Raw genomic sequence first — 13,430 nt, forward strand, 5'->3', positions numbered from 1 at the left:
TTACCCTGAACGCCGCAAATTCACATTAACAAAAAATCTCTGTTCATACTCCCAGCGCAGTTATTTATTGAATGCAATATCCTGGTTGTTTTTTATTTCATATTCTATTTTTTTTCTATTCCTCATCCCTTCCCTTTAGTCGTGCCCCCGTGAACTGTACAGTCTTTTAAAATGTTCACACTCCCGTTGTTTTGCGCTGCCTACGAGAGCCGCTAACTCAAATGCTTCCAGTACAATGACAATAAAGAGATTCTGATAATGTGTGACATCTTCTGCAGGATCTGGCACCTGCACCGTCCCTCTCGCCGGCCCCGTGCACGAGCTCGATCGTGCACGGGGACGCACTGGAATAGCGATGTGCAAATCAGTTCAGGCCACTTTGTTTCCCTTTTGCAGAGCCAGGGCTGTGCACAAAGACACACAGAGCAGATAGCAGGCAGACTGTGAGGAGATATTCACTGAATCTGACTGAAATCTGCATCGCATTAGAATCATGCACTCCCAGTTTCATATAGGCAAAAAAAAGGGCATCTAAAAAAGTGAATATTTGCTGGTTTCTTGGTCTTTTTTAATGGTTTTATTTGGGTTTTTGGACTGACATTTCAAGATGTCATCCGTGACGAAAGCGGACATTTTGAAGAATTCTTTGGCATTTAATAATTAGCTAATTTAAAGTAACGATTAGCAACAGCTTTAATATAATGTCAGTCTCGTTAAAACATATTAGCTACAGCACAGTTTGCTTTTTATCGCGAATCCTACGACTGTTCTCTGTAAAAAAAATAAAAAATAAATAAAGTTTTCCTGTAATTGCTCACTTAACAACCCGCGTGTGAAATGTCAGATTACTGCAAAGTGAACCGAGCGGTGAAAACGAACAGCACACCGACATACCTGCACACACACACACACACACACAACACTTCCCAAAATGAGCAGCAACAACTCCGGGAGAAAAAAAAAAAAAAAAACACACACAACGGCAGCTAATTATATGTTTCACACATTTAAAAAAGATTTCTGTGGGCCGAGTGTTTTTCATCCTCCCCGGGTTTGTCTCCGGCACCGGTACACACTTACATGTCCACACATTTAGTTACACACATGCACACACACACACACACACTCAGCGTGATTGCAGCAATAGTCTCGGAGAGCCCACGGATGACTCACTCAGTGCTCCACTTTCATGTATCTGCACACACACACACACACAAAACTAGATAATGAGATCCCATCCAGCCTCCGTTGGCCCCATGTGCCTCTGCAGCAGCAGCAGCAGCAGCAGACCAAGCGGGCCACTTAGCAATATATGTGACCTCATGCACACACACAGCTGTCTGATTGGTGCGAGCGGGTCCGCGCTTCCTAAACACGGACGGAGCCAGAACTGCTCCGACACGCGCGCGCCGGCGGTACCGGCCGATCTGATTGGCCCCGGCTCCGGCTCCGCGTTCTATACATCAACGCTGAGCCACAGGTGGCGGTGGAGGTGGAGGGGAGGGGAAGGAGGGGGGGGAGTGCTGTGTGTTCCCGTGGCAACACGAAGCAGTTGCCGTGGCGACGGGAAGCAGAGGGCGGGAACAAGTTATGGCGCTAAGATGTGAGGAGACTATCAATGATGGGAGGACGGATACGTGAGCGAGGGAGGGTGGAGGCAGAGGACAGAGGGTGTCTGAGGTGAGGCCGGGACATTGTTTTTGGTGGAGTCTCATCCATCTTTGTCTCGCTCCGTCCTCCCTCCCACGTCATCTTCTCTCTCTTTCTCTCTTCCCCATTCTCTGCATTCCACCTCTAATCAGCCTCTCTTTGTAATCTCTCCATTTTCCCACTTTGTCAAAAAGGGAACACAGTGTACCCACATCGCCAAAGTGCTGTATCAAACCGGAGAGCCGAGTTAACATGCAGGAAGGGGCGCCGTGCATTATCTCCACACACGTATCTCAACAATCGCCTTACGTCTCGCTAAAGCTGTTCCATATTTAAAGAAAATGAACAATGCTTAGATGATTCTTTTTTTTTTTTTAGAAATCTAGGCCATGGAGCTTTGATTTCCTCCCGGGGTGCCCTGATGTTCTTGTCACGCTGACGGCTGAGACGTCTCTTTTTTTCCACCGAGATGTGAGAACATCTTATCTGATCACATTTGAAAGGGATCCCCTAAATGACGGGCAGCTAAATATTCCCGGTTTCACATGACGGCAGCTTAGAAAGCACACATTAGCATACTTATACACAGGTGAGGCGAACGTTCCTCGTGCTGAATCACTCACGAAGCGGCGAAGAATTAAAAACTCGACAAGAGTAAAGCTTTGCAGAGACTTGTGTTAACTCATGCTACACATTTTAATTGGTCTTTCTGCATGGCCAGAACATGACTTCTCTGCTCGCCCTGTGCAGATCAGTTGACCCGTGATGACACGGAGTTCACACTTAATATAATGAAACTCTGGTGCATCCTCCGCTCTGTGCAATAAAGTAAAAAGAGCTGCTGCTGGTTGGGAGACAATGTGTTTAAATCCAGCGATACATCACAACAGTGTTAGCCAGGACTACAGCCGTAGCCGCAACGTGTAAAATACTACTCCAGTAATCTTAAAATAAACTGTTTATAGTAGATCTTTTAACAGCAGCCGTGTGTGAAATCGTGGAACGCTTCCAAAGTTGGCCGGCCAGAATTTCTGACAGAAATCCAGCCGATTGTTTGAAAGCCGAATCGCTCAGGCGGTTCATCAATCAGGCTTAATTCACACAAAGTCCGCGGCCCTGAAAACTGCTCGACTGGGACGCGGCAGCAATTTAAAGCGAATGCTAAGATGCACAAATCGGCAGTCGGAGCAGGTATGAAAACACTAAGTCACAGCGGCGGACCCCGACGCCGGCTCTTTTGGAGCCCTGATGATTACGCTCAGCGGCCGCTATTGCACACCGGCGTGAGCGATCGGTCGCCGTCCTCGAGGGAAACGCGCCGGCCAATCGATGCGTGTTTCCGTGACGACAGTCATAAACAAACATAGAGGAATTTGTAAAGCTGAATGCGACGTACAGACGGGTGACGAATTAAAGGAAAACGTTGAACCCGTTGACCCCCACAGCAAGGGGATCCTGGTTTGAGTCCACTCGTCTCCTCAGAGGGAAGAATCCCAACAAATTCATACAAAGTTGTTCTCCACCTCCATCCTTTCATTTCTATCCCGAGGAGAACTGTTTCCTTCAGAACGGCAGCGCTCCCGTCCACAGGATCACAAAATGCTTTGATAAAAACAATCGTATGTTTTAGTCTTTTACAGTTAGCGGATCTAAACCCAACCGAACACCAGTGGGAGATTGGTGATCGTCAGACAGTTTTCTCCATCGTCGTCAAAGCACCAAATTTCTTTTGGAAAAACGGTGTTCGTTCCTCCAGTAGAGTTCCAGTGACTTGGAGAGTCACTGGTGGCGCTGGAGCTGTTCTGGCAGCATGTGGTGGCCCAACAACGCTTTGCTTGTGTACAAGTCTCTTCATGGTCCAGCACCAAAGCACATCTCTGACATGTTAGTACCATATGAACCATCTCCAGCTCTGAGAACCTGGTGCCCAGAGTCAGAACTAAGCTCCAGTTTTATGCAGGTAAAATCTGAGACTGTCCTTCAGAAGATGTGAGACAGACCTCAACTCTGACAATGTTCAGAGCGGTCCTCAGCCAAGGCTCTGCTCAGCGTCCCACATTCGAGGCTGAGGACCAAAGGTGACCGGGCCTGTTCTGTAAGAGCCTCCACCCTCTGGACCAGCCTCCCTGAGGAGATCATGATCTGCAAACACTTTATCCTCCTTTAAAACTCTTTTAAAAACACATTTTTACAGATGTGCTTTTACAGGAGTTGTTTTATGACTGTACTTTTACTCCGTTTGATGGCGGTATTAAGGGCAGTACATTTTATCTTCTGACTGTTTTATTCCTTTATTGTCTTTTAATTGTCCACTTTTACTGGGTTTTATTTTTCTTATATATTTTTATATTGTTTTATTGTCTTTCATGCTTTATGTGCTTCACCTTCACCATTTTATATTTATTTAATCATGTATTTTTGGCTTTTCACTTCCTTTAATGTTGTTTAAAGTTGTTCTTACACTTCTCTTTGAATCTGTACAGCACTTTGTAACCCTGTTTTGAAAAGTGCTACATAAATAAAGTTTATTATTATTATTATTATTATTATTGTTATAAATTCAGGCTGAGAACTGTTCTATTTAGGCCACTTTTACACATAGCCGGGTACCATAAAAATGGATCTACGGTTTTAAAGTTTACACCAGATCGTTTTCAAACTCGTTTACACAAACCCGCATAAAGACGTCGTTAAGAGCTGCTATGAGCTGCCACACCTGTAGGGGGCAGTGTAACGAGAAGCATAAAGCCATGCTAGCCAATCAGAATCCTGGAAGAACCACAACAACGAATGGTACGAACTACTTCCTGTTACTTTAGCAGCGTGAGGGTCGTTTGTTTGGACCGACAGAGAAGTGGAGCTGCTCCTAAATGTGGTATAAATCCAAGTATATGGACGTAGCCAAACTGTAAACATGCTTCGCACACGTATGACGCTGATGACGTCAAACTCCGCCTCCTCCCGTCTACATGCAAAGATGGAGTTTTTCCAAATCTCCACTGTGGTCAGAGTTTTCAGATACGATGTGACTTGTAGCTTCGTTTAAAACCAAAGACCCACTGAAATGTCACTGGAAGTATTTTATCTGTCTAATTCATGATTATATTTACGTTTTTTATGGACTGATTTTATCTGCCTCTTCCCCTTCAATGTAATTAAATAATGAAATATGTTTTGTGGATTGACTTTATCCGTCCGTCTGTGTGTGTGAATCGCCTCGGGTACTCGTCGCGCTACACAAATAAACCTGCCTTGCCTTGCCTTTTTGGCATCGCTCGCAGAGGAAGGACGGCGAATTCTTGAAGAGCCGACAAAGCTCAGCGAGAGCTTCACACAGGCGTAATTATTTTCGAGCAGAACTCAACCCAAACGAAAGGGGTCAGCTTCCTCCTGTGGTTTCATGCTGTAGTGACCCGCAGACGGCAGCTTGTGCTCGAGTTTTCAGGTGACGCACACCAGAGCGAGAGAAATGTGGAAATCAGTGTTGCGTGGCTCGAAGCATCTGTGGAGCTCGGTTCAGGGCCGGGCAGCGCTGCTAGGCGGTCTGGCAGGCTGTACTTAGGCTCATCAGCGCTTCGGGCTAAGTACTAATGTCAGCGCGCTCGCAGTGACAATGCTAACCGTGGGATTTTTCAGCATTATTTACCAACACGTGCACAAAAGTGTCCTCGCAGCTGAAGAGAATGTCAGTAGTTTTGCAGCTGTGTGAGATGAAAAGGTCAGTTTATATCACTACATTTTTACCAAAATACATCCACAGCAGCGGAGATATTTCAATAACAAAAAGACTGGACAGGATTTCCTGCTAATACAGTCGATACCCGCGTTGAGATACTGCAGCAGGACGGACTGACAGGGCCGCGCTAGTAAATCTGTTATTTGACATTTAAAATCTGACAGCGCACTTTTTTTTTTTTTTTTGAGTCTTTTAACATCCATGTGCACAGATAGAGGACCTGCTCCAGATAAAATATTCAAGACATATGGCCGTGAATGTGAGATGTGATATTTTATATAATAGCTGTCAGGCCGATTTTTTAATGACCTCTCACATCAGGGAACTTTTGATTGATAAAGTTAAATGGACTCGGGGTTTCTTCGAGCGATGAACTTCGTATTTCGAGGCGCTTTTTTTTTTTCTTACGACTGTTCGATGCATGTTATTAGAGGAGGGGGGGGGAGTTCAAATTCAGCTAATGACCTTTGCTGCACAGCGGTCCTTCCATCCCTCCTTAATCTCCTGTCTGTCTCCAGTCTGTATCATGTAATAAGGCAGGAAATGCCATTTAAATGTCAGTTAGTGATACAAAGAAATGAAATGATAAGAAAACTAAAAAAATATTCCTTTTGTTATTGAATAGATTAAAGTGATGGGAGCCGGAAAGCACCAAAAAAAAACAAAGTGGATCTGAGTTAATTCTGTTAGATCACCGGTGTATGCTGATGGACCGACAGGAACTCACCATTGCATTCTTCTTCACTGGTTCTGCTCCCTTCGCTCTTCGCCGCCGCCGCACAATATGGATGTTGTCAGTGTTTACTCTGTTCCAGCGTCTATAATGCTCTGCCTGAAATCTGCCAGAAAGTTCTTTTTATCCTCCGCGTCTTGCCAGCGGAGTGGAGGAAAAGCCGCCAAGGCTCCCGAGAACTTCTCCTTGCTCCTTGGATAGCTTTTCACCACTCTGGGGGGGCTTCGCGAGGTGAAGAGTAAACTCAAGGCAAGACGGGGGGGAAACTTCTGCGGGGCCCCGTGGGCAATCGCTGATTTATGCTACCGCTCGGATCGTGAGGCTCGTGTGTGTGATGATGCGACTTTCCTGCTGAGAGAATGAAGTGAAGTTTCCTGCCAGGCGGTACTCCCGAGTCTCTCGCCTTGCTTCTCTGGAGGCCTCCCTGGCTACTGTTGCTATATTCTTGCCTCTGAGGCGAAATGGAAGATGCCGGAGTGAGTTGTCTACTGGGTAGATTGAAGCACCAGACTACTGAGCACGTGTTACCTGCTGGGCAGATTAAAGCACCAGAATAGTGAATGCTGTTGCTGTTTCCCTTCTGTGTTCCTGGACAGAGCGTCTATGTAGAAGCTGTGGTTGCTGAGGTATATAGTTGCCTGCCAGGTATACTGTACAGATAGGGGGGTTAGGCTATTGTTAGAGTGGAGCTGCCCTCGTCCGTCCGGTAATAACTAGCCTCCGAGTCGCCGGGCTAGCGCGGGTCAGCACAATTTAGGCAGGGAGCAGGATAGAGCTGGCAGGTGGCATGAGGTCCAAGGTCATTGCTGGTCGTCACGGTTGCAGTAAGGAGAGCTTGAGAGGCAATACAGGTTGTCACGGTAACAACAGTGAGATGTCACGGATGTGTGTTGTTTTTTTGTTTTTTTTTTTTTGCTCCGTGTTCCAGTCACTGGGTTGGCTGTTTCGGTGGAGGAGGTAGGCAGTGGGAGAAAATCCCTGAGGTAAAATGGAAAAAATGCTGCACGTAGAGAAGAAAAAGAAGAAACTGATAACGGATAATAAATTGCTATTTTTTTTCCTTTTTCTTTTTTTCTTCCTTTTCTATTTCTCTAGGAGGTAGAAAGCAGAAGTGTGTTTCTCTCTATGACTGGATCGGAGCAAGATGGCGGGAGGTAAAACTGTGCTGTATCAATCTTAAATATATTTTTCTATCTTCTGTTGTCTGAAAAACAATGCTGGTGGTTTGCCAGGGTCCATCTGAAAATAGGAGCCGATGCTTGGCTCTGCCTCGGAATACCAACAGGGAGGTTTCTTCAGGGGCTCCACCTGTGGAAGAGACAAACACACAAAAGAAAAACGGGTTAGATTGACATTACCGGACGCTGCTGGTGATTGTTGCGGATGGAATCTCACAAGTCTGGTTGCTTCAGGTAGCTGAAGGAAAAGATCGAATCTAAAGATGTCTGAAAGAACTAAACTGGTCTGAAGTGTCAAATCGTGTTTTGTTGACCCGACCATCCACCCCGAGCACCTCTTTTAGGATTTCAGCAGCTCAAATGAGCAAAGATTAGTTTGTCTGATTAAGGTTTTCTCTACTATTTTTAGTATTTTTCAACATAGGATATTGTAATAGTTGAATAGAAGCGTCAGTGACTGGATGTTAATACACTCCTGATCAAAATCTTAAGACTCGTTAAAAAAAATTGCATGAATTTGCATTTTGCACTGTTGGATCTTAGGAAGGTTCTGAGTAGAGCTTCAAAATGCAAAAAGAAAAAAACAGGAACAAGAGACTAAAAGTTGTGAGCAGGCAATTTATTGAAAACAACAATTTAACTCAAACAGGGTGTTCATCAGCTGATCAAAAGTTTAAGACCACGGCCTTTAAAAGCCAAAATCTGTGCAAAGATTTGGACTCTATGTCATTTCCTGTCAAGTAATCACATTGTGAAGATCTCTTGATGGCAAAGGCTAAATAAAAGCTCGCCGTCTTTGGTGGGATTGTTGAGCTGCACAAACAAGGCCTCTCACAAGGTGCCATCGCTGCTGTGGTTGGACGCAGTCAGACAGTCATTTTGCATTTCTGAAAAGATCCTCAGGGTTATGGAACAAAAAAATCAAGTGATAGACCCAAAACAATCTCACCGGCGCTGAGCCGGAAGATCTGAATGGCTGTCCGTCAAGAAACGGGACGATCCTCGTCCCAAGTTAAGGCCGTTACTGGTGCCGACTGCAGCCCAATAACCATCAGACGGCATCTGCGAAGGAAGGGCTTCAAAAATAAGAAACGTCTTTAAAGGCCACGTCTTCTTCAGCACCACAAAACTGCCCGTTTGGACTTTGCAAGGGAGCAGCAAACATTCAAAGATGGAAGAAAGTTTGATTCTCTGACGAGAAAAAATGTCACCTTGATGGTCCTGATGGCTTCCAACGTTACTGGCATGACAAGGAGATGCCACCTGAGATGTTTGCATTTTGAAGCTCTTCCTGAGATCCAACAATGCAAAATGCAAATTCATGCAATATTTTAACTGGTCTTAAGATTTTGATCAGGACTGTATGTTCAGATATTCTTTTTTTTTTGAGTAGAGACAGCGCAGTGACCTTTTCATACAGGGAGTGTTGCACTATGGGCTGTTTGTAGCATAACGTTGCTACGCCAGAGAGTGTTTTTTTCTGTCTGTTTATCCTAAATCTTTCAATTGCTGCCACGGAGGACATAAATTCATGTCGGGTGAAAACAAGTTCATAGCATCTCCTTTACTGCAGAAATAAATCAGGGAGGAAATTCATGAGCTTCAAAAAAAAATGCTGCATGTATACGTGAGCACGCGAGAGAGAGGGACTCAGTTCCCCCAAAAAGGAACCGACTGCTCACACAGGTTAGCCATAAGGCCACCTTCATCAGGGGAGCACTTATAATCCTACATAATTTAAGAAACCGGACTTGCTTTAGATCCTTAAAGATGCTCGACCCAAAAAACTTGAGCATTTAAAGCCTCAACTTCATATTAAAGTTCTTCTGGTCGTTCATTCAACCCCTAAAATCTCATCTCTGTGCATTAAAAGTTAAACATTTAGAAGATTTTTCCATGCAGCTAACCCCGTCGTGTCTTACAAGGGCTTGGATGCACCTCTACGCCGTCGTCCCTCCCTTGGAATAAAGTGATTCAGTCATGCGTGTTGGAACTGGACACAGATTCTGAAGAAGAATAAAGACGCAGAAAAACTCCACCCTGCGAGTTGACAGGTTCCTCAGGCTCGTTACGCGTGAAATCGCGGACGTGTTTTTTTGAAGACTGTCACCGGTGAGCCGGCGGTTTAAAGGTGGAAACGCTCAGACGCGGCATCGACGGTTTGTCTCGCTCGTGACATGTCTTCTAGCATCCATATGGGGGGGAAAAAAAAAAACTGGACTTTCTTTGAAGATGCTTCACCCAAAAGCTCCACCGGCTTTGACCGACTGCTGGGGGAATCTTCTACATTTCATGCATGCCCCCTCATTACCAGAATGTACAGTAATGGGATTCTGCAGAGTTCAGCTCGTCTGGGGAAGGGAAAGAAAAAAAAAATTCTCTTTTTTTTGATGAAGGGCAAAACATCTTCAAACATCTAACGCGAGCACCCGGCTGCCCCATATGGAGCTCTCCTCGGTGCGTTAACGCTGTGAACCGGACTCGGATAAATGGCAGGAATCACACAAATGGAAGTTGAAAGACAAAACAGAAAACCTACGTGGTCTCAGTGGGGACCATTTGTTCTGGACATCAAAACAGTGATCAGACGGCGAAGAAGAAGAAAAAAAAGAAGAAGACGCATCATGCAATTACAATGTTAGGGATGGAAAGTAGTTACCAAATAAGTAAAGAAATAAAAAATAAAAACCCTGTGCTGCCCGTAGATCTTAATGCATTTCTCTGTTTATGAGCTGAACTGGCACCGAGTGCATGCTGGGATCCTCCCAAGTCCCCCAGTATATGCAGACATATTGCTGGTGTAGCTTCTCGCAGATGGTTCTCGACGACAGCGAGCAGTGACAGAAATATATATATTACATTTCGATGCAGTCTTTTAAGGCCTTTTTTTGATGCATTAGTGTGTTTCTGTATCGACTCTGCAGATTGGTGTAATTGCGTACTTATTGGATTCCTGTCTCCGCTGTCCTGTTAGTCTATTGGAACTATAAATATATATATATATTTGGAGCTGATAAAGGTCCAAATCAAAGTGCTTGCTGCTTGACTAAATCAGATTGCAGTTTGGAGTCCAGGCATTTTTCTTATCAGTAGGTCACGACGGGGGACAGATTCAGCCTGTAAACACATTTCCTAAACGACATTAGGAGAAAAAAGGTTCTTTGTGCTGCGACTGTGTTTGAAGCGTTTCGTGAAGTCGTACTTCAGCATCAGTTTCACAAACCAGGAGGAACTTCATCTTTTAGCGCATCAGCAAAACATCATCATTAGCATCAGAACTTTGAAAAGAATCTGCAAGAAAATTAATCTATTCCGAAGAAAGAACCCTTAGAATAGAATTAATCTTCTGAAACAACTGGCTTAAATGTTATGATTTTATTCTCGTAAAATTACAACTTTTTTCTTGTGAAATTATGACTTTTTTTCTTGTAATATTACAATTTTTTTCGCGTAAAATTACGACTTTATTCTTGTAATATTCCGACTTTTTTTCCTCATAATATTGCCATTTTTTCTCTGAAAATTGAGATTTTATTTTTGTAAAATTACAACTATTTTTCTCGTAATATTACAATTTTTTTGTCATAAAATTCCAACTTTCTTTTTATAAAATTCTGACTATTTTTCTCGTAATATTACCATTTTTTCTCGTAAAATTCTGATGTTATTTTAGTAAAATTACAACCATTTTTCTTGTAATAATACCACTTTTTCGCGTAAAATTATGACTTTATTCTTCTAAAATTACGACTATTTTTCTTGTAATATTACAATTTTTTTCTCATAAAATTCCAACTTTATTCTTGTAAAATTACGACTATTTTTCTCATAATATTACCATTTTTTTCCCATAAAAATAAAATTTTTTTCTCACAAAATTATGACTTTATTCTTGTAAAATTACGACTTTTATTCTCGAAGTCTGTGGAATAATATTTTTCTTAATGTGGAATTAAAAACCCCGTCGTAGAAAACAAAATCAGCATGAATGCACAAAAAGAAAAAGAAAAAGCCTGCATATAGTGTAATAAACAGTGTTATTGATGTTATAACAAGAAGTGAAAACATTAGTCACTGTGTCTATTTGGGGATTATTTTTGACACATTTACTTCTTCAAAGAAGGAAATGGAATCGGCTGTGTAGAGAACATACTGCTGGTTTTGATTTGTCACTGTTTTTTTTAAAAGCAAAATATAAACCATCAGTAGCATAAAGGTGCTTTGTACTGTCACTGTGTTTACGGCAGCAAGCTACTCAGCGTCTGGCTGAAGAAAAATAACTCTGATTCATACTCCGGCACATCTGTCAAGCTGCGACGCCTTTTAAAACACTGGCTTCCAATTAGGTGCGTCCTAAACGGGAGGCTCCTTCCGTCACATGAACGTGCTGTCAAAGACAAGCTAGACATGTTACACACAAGACACGGCGGCGGCACCGGCGTGTTTCCTCATGTGTCACACAGCCGCCGCCGCCGCGTATATAGGTGACAGCCGCTAATAAGAAACAAACGCACGGAGTTCACTCTGCAATAACAAAAGCTACGGGACTTGTTCAGTATGCAAAGCAGCTACCGGGTGGAAAATCTATTGTTGGCAACCCGCATTTGAAGGAACACAATGTACAGACACACATATACACACACGCATTCCCTGTTAATCTTCCTCCATCTGTGCAAGCTGCTCTTGGGCTGGGTCTCTGTCACACACACACACACATCTCGTTGTGCGACTCTCTCGCTCACAAGGCAAACACAAGTCGGCTCGGCGGCGCTTAAAGACACATGCCGCCGCCGCCGCCGCCGAGTCGAGTCGAGGCTGCAAAAAAAGCCTCAGTGTTCCCCAAAACCGAGCCTCGGAGCGCTCTTTAACGCCGCCACTTGTTGATGCGTTACGAGTCCCTCCTGCACTCGAAAAAGCCGTCACACGCTCTCAGATTTAATTAAAGCATGACGCGGCGAAAACACGACACCCACCCGGTTCATCTCGACTGAAGGGGGGCTGGAATCGGAGGATGTTTGCACAAAGTAAGGCTGACATTTAAATCCGTCATTCCTGGCAGCGCTGGTTAGTCGGCGTCATAAACACACAACTTTAAACAATTCGGTGTCATCTCGCGGCACTTTGCATTGACAAAAAAACAGCTGTTATTTATGACTCCTGCTCGTCTGTGCCCACAGATGGGCCACGAGGGGTCCCCGAGCATCCTACATGGGGGGAAAACAAAGGCCTTTATAGATGTTTGTGGTCATTTGTTTCTCTCGTGCGTCGCTTTATGCTCGTTTTATATCCCTCCAGCGGTCGCCGTGCATCTGTCTGTGTTTGTTTTGTGCCTCTCTTCGGTCATCTTGGTTGACTTTTATATCAAGAAACTTCATGCAAAGGATTGTCGTCTACCGCCACTTTCTCCAACAACAACAATAAAAAAGCACCTTACTGTAATTCATGCAGCAGCATCGCCCCCCCTCCCTTCCCCTCCAGGCAAACAAATGCGGGTGTAATTAACCAGCAAGCGAGAAAACGCCAAATGAAAGACACACCGAGATTAATCTTATGAAAGCAGACAGACGGAGAGAGGAGCAGACACTGGGGAAGAGTTATTTCATACAATATGCAGCGTTCTGTAAGAAGAGGGGGAAGGAAAAAACTTCCCTCCCCCACCGGGTACAGTGACAGATGTACAGTACAGGCTGCAATCAGGAGTTTACCAGAAATACTGTCAGAAGGTAAAAGAGCTGCTGGCTGGCTGGCTGGCCGGCTGCCGAATTGGCTGTGAAAGCAGAGGAGAGGAAGACGATTGGTTGCCGGAGTATTTGGCGAGAGTGGGGGGTAGAGAGAGAGAGAGAGATTCCCATTTCTCTTCACATATTTCCTCCCTGCCTCTCATTTAACCATCAAGTATTGTGTGTCTATCCGAAGCTTTGATATATCTTATTCCTCCGTGTCGGACTGATCCTCGGCGAAAACACGTCGATGAGCTTCACTGTTGTACATATTGAACACGTGCACCAGGGGGGCAGGAAAGGAATCCGCTATTGCTCCATGTGCAATTTTCCACAATAATAAAAAGAACCGTGTTGTGGTGCGACGCTCAGGGGACGGAAACGTCTCCGCACGACGGGATTGATTCAGCCAG

General features: G+C 44.3%; 1 long non-coding RNA gene across 1 annotated transcript in view; it reads right to left on the reverse strand.

The window, feature by feature from the left end:
- Positions 1–6,063: 6,063 nt before the first annotated feature.
- LOC103358659 (uncharacterized) overlaps positions 6,064–13,430 on the reverse strand; it is a 63,099-nt gene continuing 55,732 nt past the window's right edge. The window contains exon 3 of the long non-coding RNA XR_520266.1: positions 6,064–7,427. This is a non-coding gene — a long non-coding RNA (uncharacterized LOC103358659). The remainder of the gene's footprint in view (positions 7,428–13,430) is intronic.

The sequence above is a fragment of the Stegastes partitus genome, unplaced genomic scaffold (genome assembly GCF_000690725.1).
Source record: "Stegastes partitus isolate 25-593 unplaced genomic scaffold, Stegastes_partitus-1.0.2 Scaffold324, whole genome shotgun sequence".
In the NCBI taxonomy this organism is placed as follows: Eukaryota; Metazoa; Chordata; class Actinopteri; family Pomacentridae; genus Stegastes; species Stegastes partitus.